Below are 17,311 nucleotides of genomic sequence, written 5' to 3'. Positions count from 1 at the left end.
GCTATGAAGTAGGTCGGTTTGACTTGGACTAGAGCTTCAAGGGGCAGGTACTGTCATGTACCGAGTACCTATACTCCATTAATTTGAAAGGGAGAGTACCAGCTCTTCTGAGCATTGGTGCAATGTTTTAATTGAAGAATACTGGCACTTCTCAGTAGCAAATAGGTCCCCAGTCTACCTGCACCTTAAATGTCCGTGCTCCTCTAATGAGCTCAAGAAAGTGAGGCATAGTAAAGAATTATTTGTACTGTATTCCATGGGTGTTTGATGGCAGACTTCGCATCCAAACATGCCAATACTCATGCATCAAATTACTAATGGCTTTGCTGACTTAGCAACAACAATTTTTTTTTACTGGAGAATGTTGTCTTATTGCGAGTTTGTATTTAATTGTAGAGTGTTGTTTTGTAAATTGCATTAATGTAGTGCTCATTGCCCGTGATGAGGCACTGAAGTGTTATTAAAGCTTCCCCACCCCTGTGCAGCTGAAGTACGGGGTTTACAAGGATGGTGACTGTGGTATGTTCGGCAGCATCCATCTACCAGTTGGGCAAGGTTGGGTCGCAGGAGAGTTTAATCGGTGGGGTTGCATAATAAATGTCTTATTCCACAGGTTTGCCCGATGTGAATCTGATTTTGAAGTAAACGGTAATTTGAGCACCATAAAAACGAGTTACAGCATCATCTGTTATTGGCAGTGTATTTACAATGAAGAAGTGTATTAAGCGCAGTATAAAAAAACAAGTTATCACCCACGAGGATACGAGTTGGACTGTGCGATGAAAAAAAACGCCTGAACAAGTAAGGCGTACCTTTAAAAGAGTTTACAAAACATCAATCAAAATGTTAACCCCTCGCTACCCAGCAAGGGCCAACATCCCAATCCCGCGTTAATCTATTTAATGAGCGGTGTCGCGAAGGACCACTTCTACCCCTCACACCTCGACTCCCGGGTTCCATGTAATTAAAAAAATAATAAACTGGAGAGGTGCAATTACAATACACATACTATACATCACCACCAGCCCGGCCAGACAGCACCTCTCCGGCTCGCCTGGAGCGCCAGGGGAGAGAAGCGTCCGCTCGAGGCGCTCTCTGTGAAGGTGTTAGTTACATTTTACTGTCGCTTTCGCCGTGCGCAAACAATGTTGGTGTTACAGCTCGACAGGAGTTGGCTATCAAGCGACGTGTTGAAGATAAAGACACAGAAAAGTAATGCTGGTTAGCGCTCTTTTCGGGGAGCAGCCATGAAAGCCGCGGAACGGGTCTTGTTTGTTTTCTCTTGGCATGGGTGGAGCTCTTCCGCCCCCTCTGTCCCTGTAATGGCTCGCTGTCGTCTGACACGTTCATCTTCTCAGCCAGAGATGGAGAGCTCCTGAGTGCATTTTTTAAAATTTTAAATCGAAGAGGAGGAGGAGGTGTGGGAGGGAGAGGGCGAACCTCGTGTGTTTTTTAAGTTCCAGGGAGCGCTCTTATTTTCTTTCCACACCCTTCGCCTGTGACCTCACCCTGCAGCAGGAGAGGGCGGGGGAGGGACCGGGAGTGGTGCGAGAGAGAGAGGACTCGGTTTGAAAACAACACTCAGGTTCGGCAGCGCGACGAGGACGCCCGCTCCAAGCCCGGACACCCCCAGCGCAGACTGGACACCAGGGACGCCCGGTAGGTTTGCCAGCTGCTGGCAGGGATGCAGGCGCGCCCTGCGGGGAGGGGGGCCCACCTGGTCAAGGGATGCCAACTGTTGCTGACTTGGATATGCCGCTCTCCGGCGTGTAGCCTGAAGATTCTCATCGCACATAACAGGAAATAATGGGACTGCCTCCAGTGAGCATTATCTGCCATCAGCCCTGCGCGCCTCTGGAATATTGTGCAATGTTTACACCCCTGCTCCCGTCTAGACGGAGTTTGTATGGCTTAGAAGGTGGCAAGGTGGTTTCCTCGTGGAGTGGAAGAAAGCTGTTTTTTTCACTCTCACCGGGCAATTATTCGTGTTTAAAAGGAATGTCTTGTTATACTCCCACGTCTTAATGTATCCCTAACATATCACTTGTGGATGGACAGTCATCACCTTTCTTTCGCTAAATTTCTTCCAGGGGTAATCGGGATGGCTGGCAAGCGCGTTTCAACTTGATTTGTAGGAAGGAGCCCCCTTTTCGGAATTGTACTTGCATTTTTAGGCAGCGTTGACCGTTGTTTTCCATCTATTTTTGTGGATAAACTCGTGCCGGGTTTAAACTTTGTGGTTTGTGGGCAGGAACTACCGGTCAGAGTTTTGCAATTTTTTGAGTCGACCTTGTGCCTTTTTTTAATGTCGAATTGATTGTGGGAACTGAAGGGCCGTTGCCTTTGGTGATAGAAAAATAAAATACTGGCTTTTTGTGAGGCATCCACAATATTTGGAGATAGTCAGTGAAAACACCCGTTGCTTTATGCGCGCTTTTCATCATCATTAGGATTTCCTCACTATTTTTCTGATTACCACAACATCTTTTTCCCATTCGTTTCATGGAGCGCAGAATTTCTTCCAGATGTTCCATCCTTTTCTGCCTGATGGCCCTGCACACGTCTTGGAAAGAATGCATCCCAAAACGTCTTCTGTGGAAAGAACACAGCACCGCTTCTGATGTTGTTTAGTGAGTTCTCAGTGGGATCGCTAGGTTGCTAGATAGCGCTCCAAAGGTATTGTGCGGGCATAGGTGTGCTAGCCGTACATGGGTTGCACGAATTTGTTTTCATTTTGTGTCTGTTTATTGAGCGTTTTTCATTCGTGCCTGAAGTTGGACAGAAGAAAGGGCGCTATATTTTTTTACTTCGCGTTAGAGGAAATTCTATACTTAGGGGGAGGGGTGAGTTGAGTAAAATGGCTACATTCTGAGAAAATAAAACACCCTTTTCGAAAATGCAGCGCAGCTGTCGGTGTTTCCACTTTAAAAAGTTCTTGGCTAGATGTACATAGCTCAGTAAAAAAAAAAAACACGTATCCAGATGTTGGTGTTTTCTTTTCATGTATGCAGAAATCATTTACTTTGAGAATTTCAACCTCCCTTCAATACAGCCAATGCTCTTTCACAGCTGTATGGGCGACGCAGCTTTGTTTGACATGTGAATATTTTTGGGGCGTGTGTGGCTCGAGATTCTTTGAGCGATTTTATTTAACTCAGAGGCGTCCGGTAGAGCAGTTGCAGTCTGTTTCCCTTGGTCAGTTTACCCCCTAGTGGAGAGAAATGTGTTTGCACGCGCTTCTCATCTATCACATCTGTTGCGTGCTTCCGTCTCTTTCTTAATTTACTGACCACTGAATTAAAGGTATCTGTCACATGAATAAATACGCCTCATTCTTTGTTCTTGATTAGAAAAAAAAGGTAAATCGCAAATGTATTTTGTGTAAAAACAACCATTATCAGACATTCCACATGTGTTGTGCACAGCACAGAATATTTGCAGTAAGTGCTACAGATGGTTAAGGTCCGAGTATAGTGTGGTATTTTTCAGAAAAGTAAGCAGTTATTTGAAAAATGCGCATAATGTATTCATTTCAGGTTTTCCAGCCACGTTTCTTAGGAATTTAGAGGCCCGGCAGAGTTACCGAGACCAGCTTCCGAGAGTCTGTCAATTCTCCACCAGCCCACTTTCTAAGGAAAGGTCACGGGGTCACACAATGGTTTATTTTTGTGAAATAGCTGCTTGGAATGTATTAATTTGGAAGATTTGTGCAGCGCCAAATACACCCTATCAGGTATTGCAGAGCGCAGAAAATCGTTACAAAATATATATAACTTGAAAATTCATCCTGAAATTGTACCATGTTTTGCTACAATGACAATTTTTGGGCTCGTTCTAATTGATCAGAGCAGTGTGTTTTTTAAACATCGAGTCAATTTAGGAAAACAAGGTTGCGAGCTTTTGTAGTTTTCTTATCTTCTATTTCAATGCTCGGGAACTTAACATTTCACAAGCAAAGTCTGACCCAAATAAGGTAGGGCTGGAAATGCACATTTCAAGCCAAATATATATAATTTTGCATTAAAAATTAAAAGCTAAAGATATTCTGCGTCTTAAATCACTCTCACTAGTCACGATATAAATGTTCTTTCCACCCACACAAAAATAACACCATTTCATTGCGACACATCTTTAGAATGTTCTATTTTATTTGCTGACAGAGCACAAGATATTGTTGTGCCAAAACATTGATAAACCGGGTGGCTACTGATATGGGAAAGCCATTGGCAGTTGTTGTCTGGCTTAAGTAGACAGCCGCTGGGCCAGACCGTCATTCTTACAAAGGTATTTTCCCGGTGAGCTGCAGACCAGAGAGGTCTGGCCCAGAGGTCAGGGCCCAGTGGGTGTCCAGGACCTAGCAAGTGAAGCCGCTATGGCCCCGTCCTAGTCAATGCCTGCTGCTGTGAGGCTGCATTAGTTTGTCAGGCCCTGCACAGCCAACTTACAAGATCAAACTAATTGGTAAATGCTGTGCCAGAACAATACCCAGTAACATAAGATGACATAACACAACACAACACACAATAACAGGCTCTGTTCGTTCAAAAAGGTCTTGACCCCATTTAAAAAGAGCCACAGCTAAAAGGAGTTACCAGCACTATTGGGATTACATGATACATGGTAACTCAGGGTGTCTGGTGTTTTTGACCATGGCACTTTTGGCCAGATTTACAAGAAATTGGCGCAATGTGGCAGTGCACCAAAATTGGCAGCACCACACTACGTCTGTTCTGAAATGTCAGGAATGTGCCGTATTTACAAAAATACAGCACACCCCTGAGTTCCCCCCAGCGCTGGTGCTAAATTTCCTCGCATAGTGGAAGGGTATCTGCGTTGAAGGGAATGATTATGTGCTGGAAGGTGTCCCTTCCTTCACATAAACAATCTACAATGGAGTGCAGCACACATAGAAAAAGCAAAAATATTTCTCCTTGTTGCGACATGCTAATGCCACCCTGGAGTGGTGTTAGTTTTTGGCGCTGCCACAGATATACAAATTCTTGTAAATCTGGGGTAGCATCAAAAGCAATAGGTGTTTCTGTGGCACGCCCACAGCAATACCCACTGCATGCCCCTCTGCCGCAGAAAACTGTGTCTGAGGGGCCCAGTTTTACAAGGCATCAAGCCACACAAATATTCCCCAATCGTTGCTGAAAGCAGGTGAAAACATACAGGTGAAATTCCAGAGGTGGGTGGGAGATACATGACTGCTGGGATCGGATATTTCCAAATTCCCATGAATTCATCACTTGTTATGGTACTTAAAGGGTATGACTTTTGTTAATCGGTAATCTTCCTTTCTGGATGTAACTGTGCCTGTAGCATCGACTAACTTTGGGGCTGCGAAGGGGGAGGGGTACAATAGCTTATACAGATCTGTCACTTAGCAAAGTCTCAAGGATTTTCTAAGATCTCGAAATTGTGATTTTCAAATGTGCATATTCAGAGGTTATGGTCTGGTTGGATATAGACTTTCGTTTTTTATTCAAGCCAGGGGGAGTTTGCTCTAAGCATACAGAGCCCATTTAGTGACATGATGGTGACTGTACCGAATGGGATGGTACAAGGTGCACTCTGTGATAAGAAATAATCAATTACTAGTAAAAAGCACATTTGCTAACAGCATGAACTTAAATTTTCAGGAGTGTATACACAAGGAAAACCTCTTTTTCAAAGCAGGTGGGCATAATAAAGCATCATTTTAATTTATATTGGCTCCAGAGATTTACATGCAGAGAGCTAGAGAACTCCTGCTACCTATAGAGTGAGCAGGATTTCCAGTAATTTTTGTCTTGGAAGTGCTTGGTGGCAGCAGAGGGACAGCTGAATAGTTTTTATTTTCTATGTGGTTTTGGGACAAACTGCCGTAAACGTTACATGGGGTCACAGCCTCTTCCACACAATAAGGGCCAACAATCAAGGCGGATTTTTAAGCCTCCTTATAGTTGGGTACCAAAACTAGACATTCTGACCATACTTGAAAACCACATTCAAAATACCACCTCCTTTTCAGTAGGTGAGAAAGGAATTTATGTCAAGGAGGCTGTCTCTCTCTTTAGTATCCAACATAGTCAATTGTAGGCCAGCAAGAGAAGCTTTCGGATCCAAAACAATTAATTAAGATTCTGGTGTTTTTCTAAATCTATTATATAATGACCCAACATGCGAAACATCTGTATCGCGACCCTCTATGCACAGTTTTTTCATCAAATATTTTACTGCAAATATTTAATTGATATTATCAATGATGTTATCAAAGCTGTCATGAGTGCTGTAAGTTTTGGGGTAATTAGCAGTGCATGACACCAGCGTGAGTTATACTTACTTTAGGGAACAAATTATAGTTACTTGAGATAACTCTAACCATAACAGGTGAATGTCTATGTTTTGTTACGTTTAAAATGTGAGCCTAGCTATAACGTCCCTGTAACCTTTGTTTTTTCAGTGAAGTTCTATGTTTTTTTAAACGTAAAGTAATTTTCATTACTATACGTTAATCCAACCACCACGTGCACGTCCTTTGACTGTGAGTGGCAAAGGTTAATCCCAGAGCCTGGCCTGTGGCCAACCCCTATAACTACCCAACCCCTTGCTGCACACACCCTTTGTCTGTGTGCAGTGGGTTTGGCCTGTGGCTGCAGTGTGCAGCTAGTGTTAGCTCTGTGACCAGTCCCTGCAGCCAACCAACCAAATCCTGCATGAGTCCCCTCCCCAGGCTGATCTCTGCCCCAGGGACCCCATCCTTCGGGGCCTGGCCTAAATTTTTATTTTTTGGGACGGGGGCGCATGTTGTTATCCTGGCCTATCTTGGCCCCAGGGGCCCCATCTTCTGGGGCCTGTCCTAAATATTACATTTGTGGGGTGAAAGGGAGGCCCTGTGGCCCTCCTCCCCAGGTGGATCTTGGCCCTGGGAACCCCATCCCCAGGGATGTAGCCTAATTATTTATTTTGGGGGGGGGGTGCGGTCCCCCTTCCCAGGCCAATCTCGGCCCAGGGACTTCATCCCCTGGGCGCAGCCTAATTACTATTTTTTTAGCGGGGAGGGGGCTGTGCAGCCCCCCATACCCAGGCTGATCTTGGCCTTGGGGACCCCATGTCCCAGCTATGTGACCTGGGTGCCCCCAGGGTACCTAATCTTAATGCTGGGGACTGTGGTGGGAGCCTGAAGGCCCCCACGGTACCAGCTGGCTTCCCCCTTCCTGCGGGAACCAGCATTGATTGCAGAGAGAGGGAGCTGCAAAAGCAGCTCCCTCTCTGTGACAGCAATATTTCCTCTGTATGCCTGCCTGCATCTCCGTGGGCAGGGAGACAGAGGAAACCTCTGCTCGCAGCGAGGGAGAGCTTTTTGACACCTCTCTGTCGCTGCAAGTAGAGTATTAGCCCCGGTAAGGTGGCGGTCCCTGGGCCTGCAAGGGGGGGGGGCTGGGCTACTCCCCTGCATTAATATAACAATGTCCCTGAGACTTGGCCCACCCAAGGGTGTCAGCATTATCACGCGCTGGAGCCCATGCATGTTTTTTAAAAATTATTTGTGCCAAGTCCACCGGGAATCGCAGCTAATGTTTTAAAAAAAAAAAAATGCTTTTTAGCCCTGGTGGGCCCCTCTGGGACCACAGCACCATTGCTAATAGGTAAGGGTGTCCTTGCCAAGTGCCCTTTTTTTATTTTTTACATTTTTTTTATGGAAGACGAGTCCCAAGATGGCGGACAACACTTCCTGGATTAAGTGTTAGCAGCCAGTAAGAACTCTGCATTTGCCATGCACTATCTCCTAATCTGCGCAAAGTCATCACAAAGAGTTTGCGAACTCAGATATACAAATCAGATTTACACCAAATAAGTAAAAGCACAGTCTGCGTACTGAAAGCTAGCTTTCTGCCAAATTTGGTGTAATTCAGTCCAGTGGTTCAGGCTTTAGTCATGTTCAAAGGTCCTATGGGAATTACCATGGGAAATGCATCTTTTTGACCCACCCTTTTTTTCAGCCCCTGCTTGACGGATCACCCCAAAACTTTCCATGCACAACAAGAATAGCCAGCACACTTTTTTTGGAAAATTTCCTGAAGATTCGCCAAATGGTGCCAAAGATGTAGGCAAGTCACAAAATGCTTTTTCTATAGAAACATGGTCATAACTATAACTACCTAATGGTGACAGATATATTCCTCATCCACTCAGGCAAATGTCCCCCCAGTGGCACTCCAGGAGATGTGGAAAGTTTTTTTATTTCACAAACCATAGACCCAGCCGCTCTGACACATTTCGGCTGTAACCAGCCTTTGTCAAGGTGAATTACTTCGATTTCCCATAGAAAATAAACCCAATGTTTTCACCACCACTGAAAAAAGACTTTCACAGTGTCTGAACAAATTCATAATTTAGTATTGCCTCGAACGAAATCAAGAAAATATTTTCCGAACATTGGGCTTAAGTTTTTGATATTCTATTGCACTAAGCATAGCCATTTTAACATAGGTAGAGGGTACTAAATATGCTCCCTGATTGGATGGGATGATATAACTATTCTTTCAGTTTTACTATGGTTAGGTGGCTTTCTCAACAGCACAGCGTTCCAAGACTATCATAGTTTTGAGAGAGTGCTCATGGATCTGGCATCATCTAACCTAAGTAAGTATATGAAGATTTTTACCAATGTCAAGTAAAGCGTAGAATCCAGGGAAGACTACAATCAAGAGATGTCTGACAGTTTAGGGGTGTAGTGGAACTGTGCATGGTTCTAAAACCACCTGTTTATGCCAACATTACTCTGCCCTTGAATCTCTAATTTTGGAGCATTTGTTGGCACGGTGCTAACAGTGGTGCACCTCTCTATTGAAGCATGAAGGTAAACCATGCCTGCCTCAGTTGTGGATGGTGCAGAAGAGCATACAAGTCAACATATGCAGACAACCATTCCTAGACCAGAGTTAAGCAACATGCATTCCTCTGTTTACAATTAGTCCTGCCAACTGTGTCCTGACAGTTCTTCACTAACAGAACAGGAATGGTGTACTTGATTGTCAGAGACATAGGAAAAGCCTACTGGTAAGAACCATCAAGGCCAAAAATGGTTGAAGCAGTTTTTGAAGAGCTATATGTCACGGGCACAGGTTGGGTTAAAGTGGTCTCCTGCAGTGTTTCATTTCTAGTGGTGGGTAGTGTCTGGAACAAGTGTGGCCCATGTGGCATCTGCAGAGTAAGACTCTGAAAGGCTGATCTCAGCACCTCTCTGCTGGTGGAACAGATAGCTGTGATTGTTGAGGTAGATAAGTGTTAGTAAAATCTGCATAGCTCTGTTGCTTGGTACAAAAGAGCTCTCACCAACCAGAACACGTTGAGTCCACAGTGCATGGTAGTGTTACTCTAACGGCCGTAGTCAGCATACAAAATATCTGCTCTACTTTGTTTCTATATTTACCAAGAATCATCATAATGGACAGTTTCTCTGCATCAAGATTTGTACATATTCTACACTTTACATTTTAATACAGTCACAAAAATGTAGTGTTTCTTGAACGTAAATTTGGTATTGAGTTCATGAGGTATAAATATTCACTGAAGTGATGACTTTATCAAGTATCTGAATTTTCCAAATGAAGGAAGCAAAAAAACCTATGGCATACAGTTGGTATGCACCCTTGAGTTTTACCAGGTCTATTTTCACAGCTTGTTACAGTTCATTTCTCTCTTTGGATTATATGAGTAGCAGTAAATCACTTAGAGTTATTTCTACTATGAATCTATAAAGCACTTTATTGTCTCAAATAGATGTCAGTATTTCACACAGACGTTCACTGTAGTATTATATGATTCTTTTCCTAATGCTTCATGCCTTCTCAGAGTAGGGTTTTGTATCTGCTTTTCACAATCCTGAGAGGAGGCCCTCCCACATCAGTTCAACACTCAGAGTGTACAAGCTTTCCTTGCATTGTAAGTCTCGGCTACAGCGTCATACAACTACATGACCGTGAGCATCTCTTGTGTAAAGTATCGGGTGTGGCGCACTGGTTGCATATTGTGCCATGCCTTGGGCAGTTTAGTTTCTTCAGTGTCCCCTCATGAGGTGACCAGCTATTTCTTTGTACACAATTTGCATTCTTAGATAGGTGATGAAGGTTAATGTCATGGGGTTCATCAAGAGCTTCATTTGGGTTGGTGGTTGCAGGTGCGGAAGGCCGGCATTTAGATTTGGGGATCAGGACTTATTTTCTATCATCAGTTTTAAATTGTCAACAAGAAAGAAAAAAAAAAGGAAGATAAAGAAAGGAAAACAGGGAGACCTGAAGAGACAGACAGTTCTTGATGGAGGAAAAAAGAGAAATGTGGTGCAATCAAGATTAAATAGTCTTGGTATGCAGAAAACCTGTCATTCAGAAACCCCAGTGGAGGGCTCCAAGAAAAAATAGGTACTTATTTCAATTTTAGCAAATTAAGCAGTGTGTTCATCATACAGACTCAACTCCAGGGAAATGGGGTCCAGTGGCGGGGTAACTGATTGGTAATTCAAGATCCCAAAGACTGTCCACTTGGCTAAATTGTGACATCCTGGGCCGACCAATTAATCTCCCTGAGCCTCTGATCCGTAATAGTGGGATTTAGACGCAGACTAAATGCATGTATTGACAAAACTAGACATTAACAATTTCGATAGTCTGATCCTTGTATTGATTTGTTCCATTAGGTGGAGGGACCTCTACATGCTCATGGATAGGTAACTGCTCCTACATGCTCAAAAATAGTGTGTAAGGGGAATATCCGGAACTACGACTCCTGAACAACGACCTACGTTGTTAACGCAAGCGGAACTATGCTTGCATTAACAATGACTCCCTTTTTCTCTGCCTTAACCACGCATGTGCTGAACAACGCACATGCATGGTTAAGGCAGAGAAAAAGGGAGTCACCATCGGGAGAGGATGCGGTCAGATAAGTGGGGATGGGGCAGGGTTGGGGTGTAGTTTACAGGGATGAGGGGTGGATTAAGGGCTTGGGGCAGGGGGAGGTTGGGTAGTTAGTTTTTTTAGGGGCGGGGCAGGAGGATCGGGGTAGTTCTGGTGTTTAGGGGCAGGGGGATCAGGGCAGTTCTGTTTTTAGGGGCGGGTGGTGGTCGGGGTAGTTCTGTTTTGGGGTGGTGGGGTCGGGGTACTTTTGTTTTTGGGGTGGGGTGGGGGGTCGGGGTAGTTTGGTTTTTGGGAGTGGGGGATCGGGGTAGTTTGGTTTTTGGGGGTGGGGTCGTTAGTTTTTAGGGGTGGGGGTAAGAGCAGTTTGGTTTTTAGGATTGGGGGATCGGGGTAGTTTTTTTGGGGGGTCGGGCAGTTTGGTTTTTGGGAGTGGGGGATCGGGGTAGTTTCATTTTTGGGGGCAGGAGTTGGTGTAGTTAGTGTTTTTTGGGGTGGGGGATAGGGGTAGTTTGTTTTTTAGGGGCTTGGGGGTCATGGTAGTTTGTTTTTTGGGGGTGGGGTGGGAGATCAGGGTAGTTTGGTTTTTGGGTGTGGGAGGTCGTTAGTTTTTGGGGGTGGGGGTAATTTTGTTTTTAGGGGACGGGTAGTTTGATTTTTGGGGGTGTGGTCAGTTGTTTTTAGGGTGGGTGGTGAGTTGGGGTAGGTTTTAGGGCTCAGGGTGGGAGATGGGTATCGGGGTAGTTGTATTTTTAGGGCAGGTGGGGGGATGGCATGCGAAAACCATGCATGCCTTTCCACACATGCCTTTACTAGGCATGCCTTTACAATGATAAATCGTTGTAAAGGCATGCGTAGTGAAGGCTTTCATGGAAACAATGCAGTCGTAGTTCCGACTGCTTTGTTCAGGCGTGCTTGGTTGGCGCATGCATTGTTCCAGCATACATTTGTGTGTATTCAACCTGCTTTTTTGCAATGAAAGTTTTAATGGTGAGCTCTCATAGTCACAAGCCGATCTAAACAGAACAGGCATTGGACAAGTTAGCAGATGTGACCTTAGTAAGTGCATATTATTCTCTGCAAACATAAGTATTGTGAAAAATAAATGATAAAAAATATAACAAATATAAAAATAAAGGAGAAGCCTACCAGCCTAGATACACCAGTCTTGGCACCGAAGAGCACTCATTTTCAGGCAGTTGTGCACATGTGATCAGACAAAATGCCATCATTCACGGTGCAAGGCAACCAATCGATGCAGCGCTTCTTGTTATGCTGGGGTGAATGCTAGCAAAAAGTGTTAGCAAAATGTGAATGACACTTGAACAGACTAATAGGTGAAGAAGGTTGACCACAATCACCTTAAGGGACAAGAATGTTGTCATTTGGAAACAGCAATCTTTGTTACTGACCGTACAGTGTATTTTTGCATTAATTTGTTTTCATTAAAACTGTAACTTTTACAATTGTAGTGTAATTTTTTGATCATTACTATCCTCTCGTTTTCAAGTTTGTACCTTGAATGAACTCCTCTCGATAGATAAAATGGGGCAAATGAGACAGTTACAGTTTCTAAAACTACAACTTTCTATGGGAGACAAAGATGTTAATTATATCAGGCTGGTTTCCTAAAATTATTTTCACCATCCACACCAATGAGGATGTATTTGGGGGGGAGGGATGTGGGCAGAAAGACCGCATTTGGCAAAAGCAAGTGCAGAAACTGAATCTAATCTGTCACCGAGGGATATGTGCTGTGGGTGTGCAATTTGATTTTTTTTTACATGCAAACCCCTCCAGTTCAAACTGTGTGCTCAGAGGGGTGGCAAGGTGGTAAGGCAAACACATTTCTTGTTGCATTGCTTATTCAAACTAGCGTCTGCAATGCAATGGGTTTCACATTTACTCGAGTTAGAGCTATTAGTGTTGTTATTTCTAACTGGAGCTTTCTTGCCACACAAACTGAAAATAAAAAGTAAAACAGTTGACATAAGCGAACCAATTCGAAGCGCCGCTGTGAGCATGAAGGATAGAGACAAAAGGAAAAAGAAGTTTGCTCGCAGTCAAAGTTATCTGCAAAAGTGCAATTATCCATGTAACTGGGTTGGGCCCCAAGGCGGTAACAAAACCGCCCTAAGGAGGGACAAATGTAAAGCAGTTACCAATGAAAACAAAGGAGTTTTGAAAGGCAAGCCCACGAATGAGTGATAGTGATAGCCTTGAGATGGCATGGTTAAAAGCCCAGATGCATATTAACACGTTGGAAAAGCAACATTTGCACACTGCCATGCTCGACCTAAAAAGGGTTTCAGCAAGATGTTCATGTGGCACAAAGACAATTTCCTTGCAACAATCCAGATGGGGCAGGAATGTCTGCTATCAGCATTTCGAAATCTTGCTTGCTGCTGCTCATGACATACCTGGCCAAGCAACTAGTATAAAACCCTCCAACTTCTAATTAAATTCCACTGTGTGCAAGGAGTGGGGGGTGGCTTTTGGTGGGGGGGGGGGGGTATACAGAGCTCAGCCTGAGGCACTTACCCACCTTCAACTCCTGTACTAAAAAAAAATATAAAAGCTTCGAAGCCCTCTGATATCCTGCAGGCGTTTAACATCCTGTAATGGACATGGACCATGCAGGTCTTCCAAACAGGTGCTGGAAATCTACACTGTGAAGGGGTATCCAGCTCAGCTTTTGTGCTGTGTCTGTTGGCAGGTCTGTAGTATATTTAATTTGTATGCCTATGCGCTAGAAATGTTATTCACTGTTTAGATCTACATAAGCTCTTTAAGACCGTACACCTCCACGGTTCTCCCAAGGAAGAAATGAGTGAAGGGGTAGGAGCCCAACTGAACTGAATTATTCCCTAAAACCGTAGCCGCTTGGGCCATGAAAACCAATGCATGTTAGAGCTGTGGCTGGGCCACGATGGTCATGTGAGTGAAGCATCTGTGTTCTGTGACTTGACCTTCCCAAAGCCAGCAGTCCCATTGGTAGATCGAGACCTGTAGGCTAAGTACTTATGTTTGTCCACATGCTAGGGGTCATGTACAGCCATATGTTTGTGAATCCTGCCATTTGCAATTTCCATATAATTCTATATATAATTCTATATCAGTCTAGAATGGTATTTTAAACAACACTGGTCTAGTGTAACATGCAGTTTTGCAGCGAGGACTGGAAATTTTACACTGCTATCGGCAGTAACCATTCAGTGTAAATATAATTTTTCATTGGCCGGTGAGTGCGAAAAGCTGGCTATTCTGTCACCTCCTCGACATATGCAATCTGGTCGGGGATAAAAGCAAATTATTGGGTTCTCTTAATACTTTATTTTGTGCGAACATTGGGAATTTGTCCAGTTGCCATGGAAAAATACATCTGTCAAATTGCTATGGGCAAAGCACATTTGTCCAGTTGCTATGGGCTCACCATAACTGTGAGAGCATTGGGAGGATAGTAAAATCGTAAATGCCACTTCATCTGGTTAGCAGCTGTACTGACCTCAAGGTAGTGGTAGAACGGGCTTCATGGGCATGTTTTAACAACTGTGTTGCCCCCTGCTTACATCTTTGCTGGGCCTTATGGTTGAGGAGCTGTAGAGCTGAACTTTTCACTGTGGGTAGTTGGTGTTTTTTGGTGGTTAGCAGTAGGCAAATGTTTCTGTAATGGTATTTGCATTTATTTAGGTCCGGGCAAGATATTTCTGGACTGTATGAGTCCTTGCGAGTCAGTGGAAAAACTCACTCCCACCTATGAGAAAATATGGGTTGGGTAGGTTTTAGGGCTCAGGGTGGGTGAGGGGTATTAGGGTAGTTGTATTTTTAGGGCGGGTTGGGGGATAGCATGCGAAAACCACGTATGCCATTCCACACATGCCTTTACTAGGCATGTCTTTACAATGAAAAATCGTTGTAAAGTCATGCGTGGTAAAGGCATTCCTGGAAACAGCGCGGTCGTTATTCCGACCGCGTTGTTCAGGCGTGCTTGGTTGGCGCATGTGTTGTTCCAGCAGACATTTGTGTATAATCAACCTGCTTTGTTTCTAAATCAACCCCCTGCATGAATGTGAGTCAACTATGCAAATTACTATTGCAGACTTTTCTGATGGTCACAAGTGTGACAACTGCACTTACGTGTGTCTTAAGCTTGTATTTCTTGCAGTGGTTTTTAGTTTGCATCTGTGACTGGTTATTGTTTGTTAAAACGCTGAATCATTGTTGAAGAAATCTGTTTAACAAGAAAACATAGCTGCCCAGGATAGGACCATCTTGTCAATGTGCAGTGACCAACACTTACAAATGGAGGATGCTTGGCCATGTGAGTTACATGAACAGTTTAAAATGAACATTTAGCTAAGCAGACATGAAATTCAGTATTACTCCCTACATAAATACATTGAACAGTATTTTTCAGTGCTATCTGGTCTGCCAATATATATAGGTGATTTGATTCTTCAGAAGCACTTGATAATTGTGCATACCTATATTTGAGCCTGACACCCTTTGTACAAGAAGAAAGTGCTAATTCAATTAAAGCCCATATATTCACAGTGCTTCAGTTAGTATCTTCCAGCGGGAGAAGCAGCTTTTCTACCTGCAGGCCACAATAGGAGTGGTTTACCATTGGCTATGAGTCTTCTGTGTCCTCTTCCACTTCCTACAACACGTATGTTTGGGTCTCAGCTTGTTGGCTGTCAGATTGCAGCCCCCTTTGCCACCTCCTCTCCAGTGACGTCCTGGTGTGGGTTTGTAATCCACTATTGCATCACGGAGTGGTTAGTTGTTGGACTGAACTGACCTAGTTATGTTTGACTAAACTATATGTTACCCACCTTTGCATGTCGTCCTCCTACCCGTGATGTTGCAAAATGGTGACTGCTGTTCTTTGTCACTTTGAACCTAGACCAAGGTACAGGCAAATGTTTTCCATTCAGAGTATTAGTGCTCATGCTGGAATTGATTCACTAAACATGGCTTCTGATGATGGCACTCACCACACTAGATCTGGGTCTTGGATTTCCAATACAACTACGATGGTCAATCATAGATTCATTTCACATGTTAAAGGAAAAAGTAACATTATCTGCAAGTTAATGTTTGTGGTTTGTAATTTCCATATGTGATCAAACCTAATTTCGAAAAATCACACCAAGATAACTTCAGTAGCAAAATGACCTTGGCACTTATCTCTGTTTATTTACAGTCGTAATTGCTTTCACTGAATGATCACAGTGAATCATTTGTACTTCTGCCAATACGAAGTAAGATGATTTGGGTGCCTGTAATCCAATGGGACAGATATATATTACTGCACCAAGCTTTGGTTATATGCTCCAGTGACTCGCCAACGGGAGTAATTGTGTCTATGGGGAACCACGAGGTCTGTGCGTGACATCTTATTACACTGAAGTATGTCATTCCTCACATGTTTCAAATAGTTAGCATACTGTCATGACCTTCCTTCTTGTGGATGTTCGATTGCACATTAAGAAGACAAGACCAGTCTGGCCATCAGCTATTTGTGGAACGTAAACACGATACAGTACATTCATTTATTGAGAACCCCTCAGGTCATATGCTTTTCCTACTAATTTTCCTCTTATACGTATTTTGGAGTTCATGATATTGCATGAATATTTTTACAAAGTTGATAATTATGCAGTAGTTTGTTTTCAGGCTTTACATGGAATATCTGGTTTAGCCTCTTTTGATAAGTAGGTGTGGTTTTTATATTCCGGCATACGCCTGATACCATTTAGTGAGTGTTTTTGTCTGGTGCTTACTCTGATGAAGGGTCATGCAGAGTTAGCATGGGTCGTTGACCCTGTTGATGGGACATGGTGCGAAGTGGTTCAGCTGCCCCTTAGCTTTCTTCGGAGCTCCCCCCAAAAAGGGCGATTTATTTGTATTCTTCATTTCATTTTATTGTTATATCCATTAACATTTAACATCACGTTGATCTATAAATGTATCCTTCATCTATACTGCTGCAAAATCACATAATTTTAGTCATTTGTATTTTTTAAATCTGTCTTTAGACAAGACCTTTTGAATGAACTAAAATTATATGTATAATACACTTACTTGTAGGGGCTTTTAGCCAGCCCTCTTCATCCACTGGTCTGTTATTGTGCCATTCACACGTTCTTCCTCCCAATACAGCATGCAGTGAGTAGCCACTGACGAACTTCACTGTAAGCCATGACATTCTGTCCTTCAACAAAGAGCACATCCACATGTAAAATAGGAGTCTTCGGTGCCAGGGCCCACTATAGCAATGTGATCTGTATGTCTGTATGTGTAAGGTTTCCTCCTTGCCTACGGAGGGCAGGATTGTCGTTCCTTTGATTCAGTTCATTGTTGTGGATATCAGTTGGAGTTAAAGTGTATTCATGTATTGGATGGTTGGT

General features: G+C 43.6%; 1 protein-coding gene across 2 annotated transcripts in view; it reads left to right on the top strand.

Annotated features, from left to right (window-relative positions):
- Positions 1–1,436: 1,436 nt before the first annotated feature.
- Positions 1,437–17,311, top strand: part of EMP2 (epithelial membrane protein 2) — a 101,090-nt gene continuing 85,215 nt past the window's right edge. Inside the window, exon 1 of one of the 2 annotated variants that reach the window (XM_069210415.1) lies at positions 1,437–1,659. The gene's annotated coding sequence lies outside the window, so the exon portion shown is untranslated. The remainder of the gene's footprint in view (positions 1,660–17,311) is intronic. The other variant, XM_069210414.1, reaches the window with a different exon arrangement.

The sequence above is a fragment of the Pleurodeles waltl genome, chromosome 10, assembly GCF_031143425.1.
Source record: "Pleurodeles waltl isolate 20211129_DDA chromosome 10, aPleWal1.hap1.20221129, whole genome shotgun sequence".
Taxonomy (NCBI): Eukaryota; Metazoa; Chordata; class Amphibia; order Caudata; family Salamandridae; genus Pleurodeles; species Pleurodeles waltl.
This window is presented reverse-complemented; position numbering and strand designations above follow the sequence as displayed.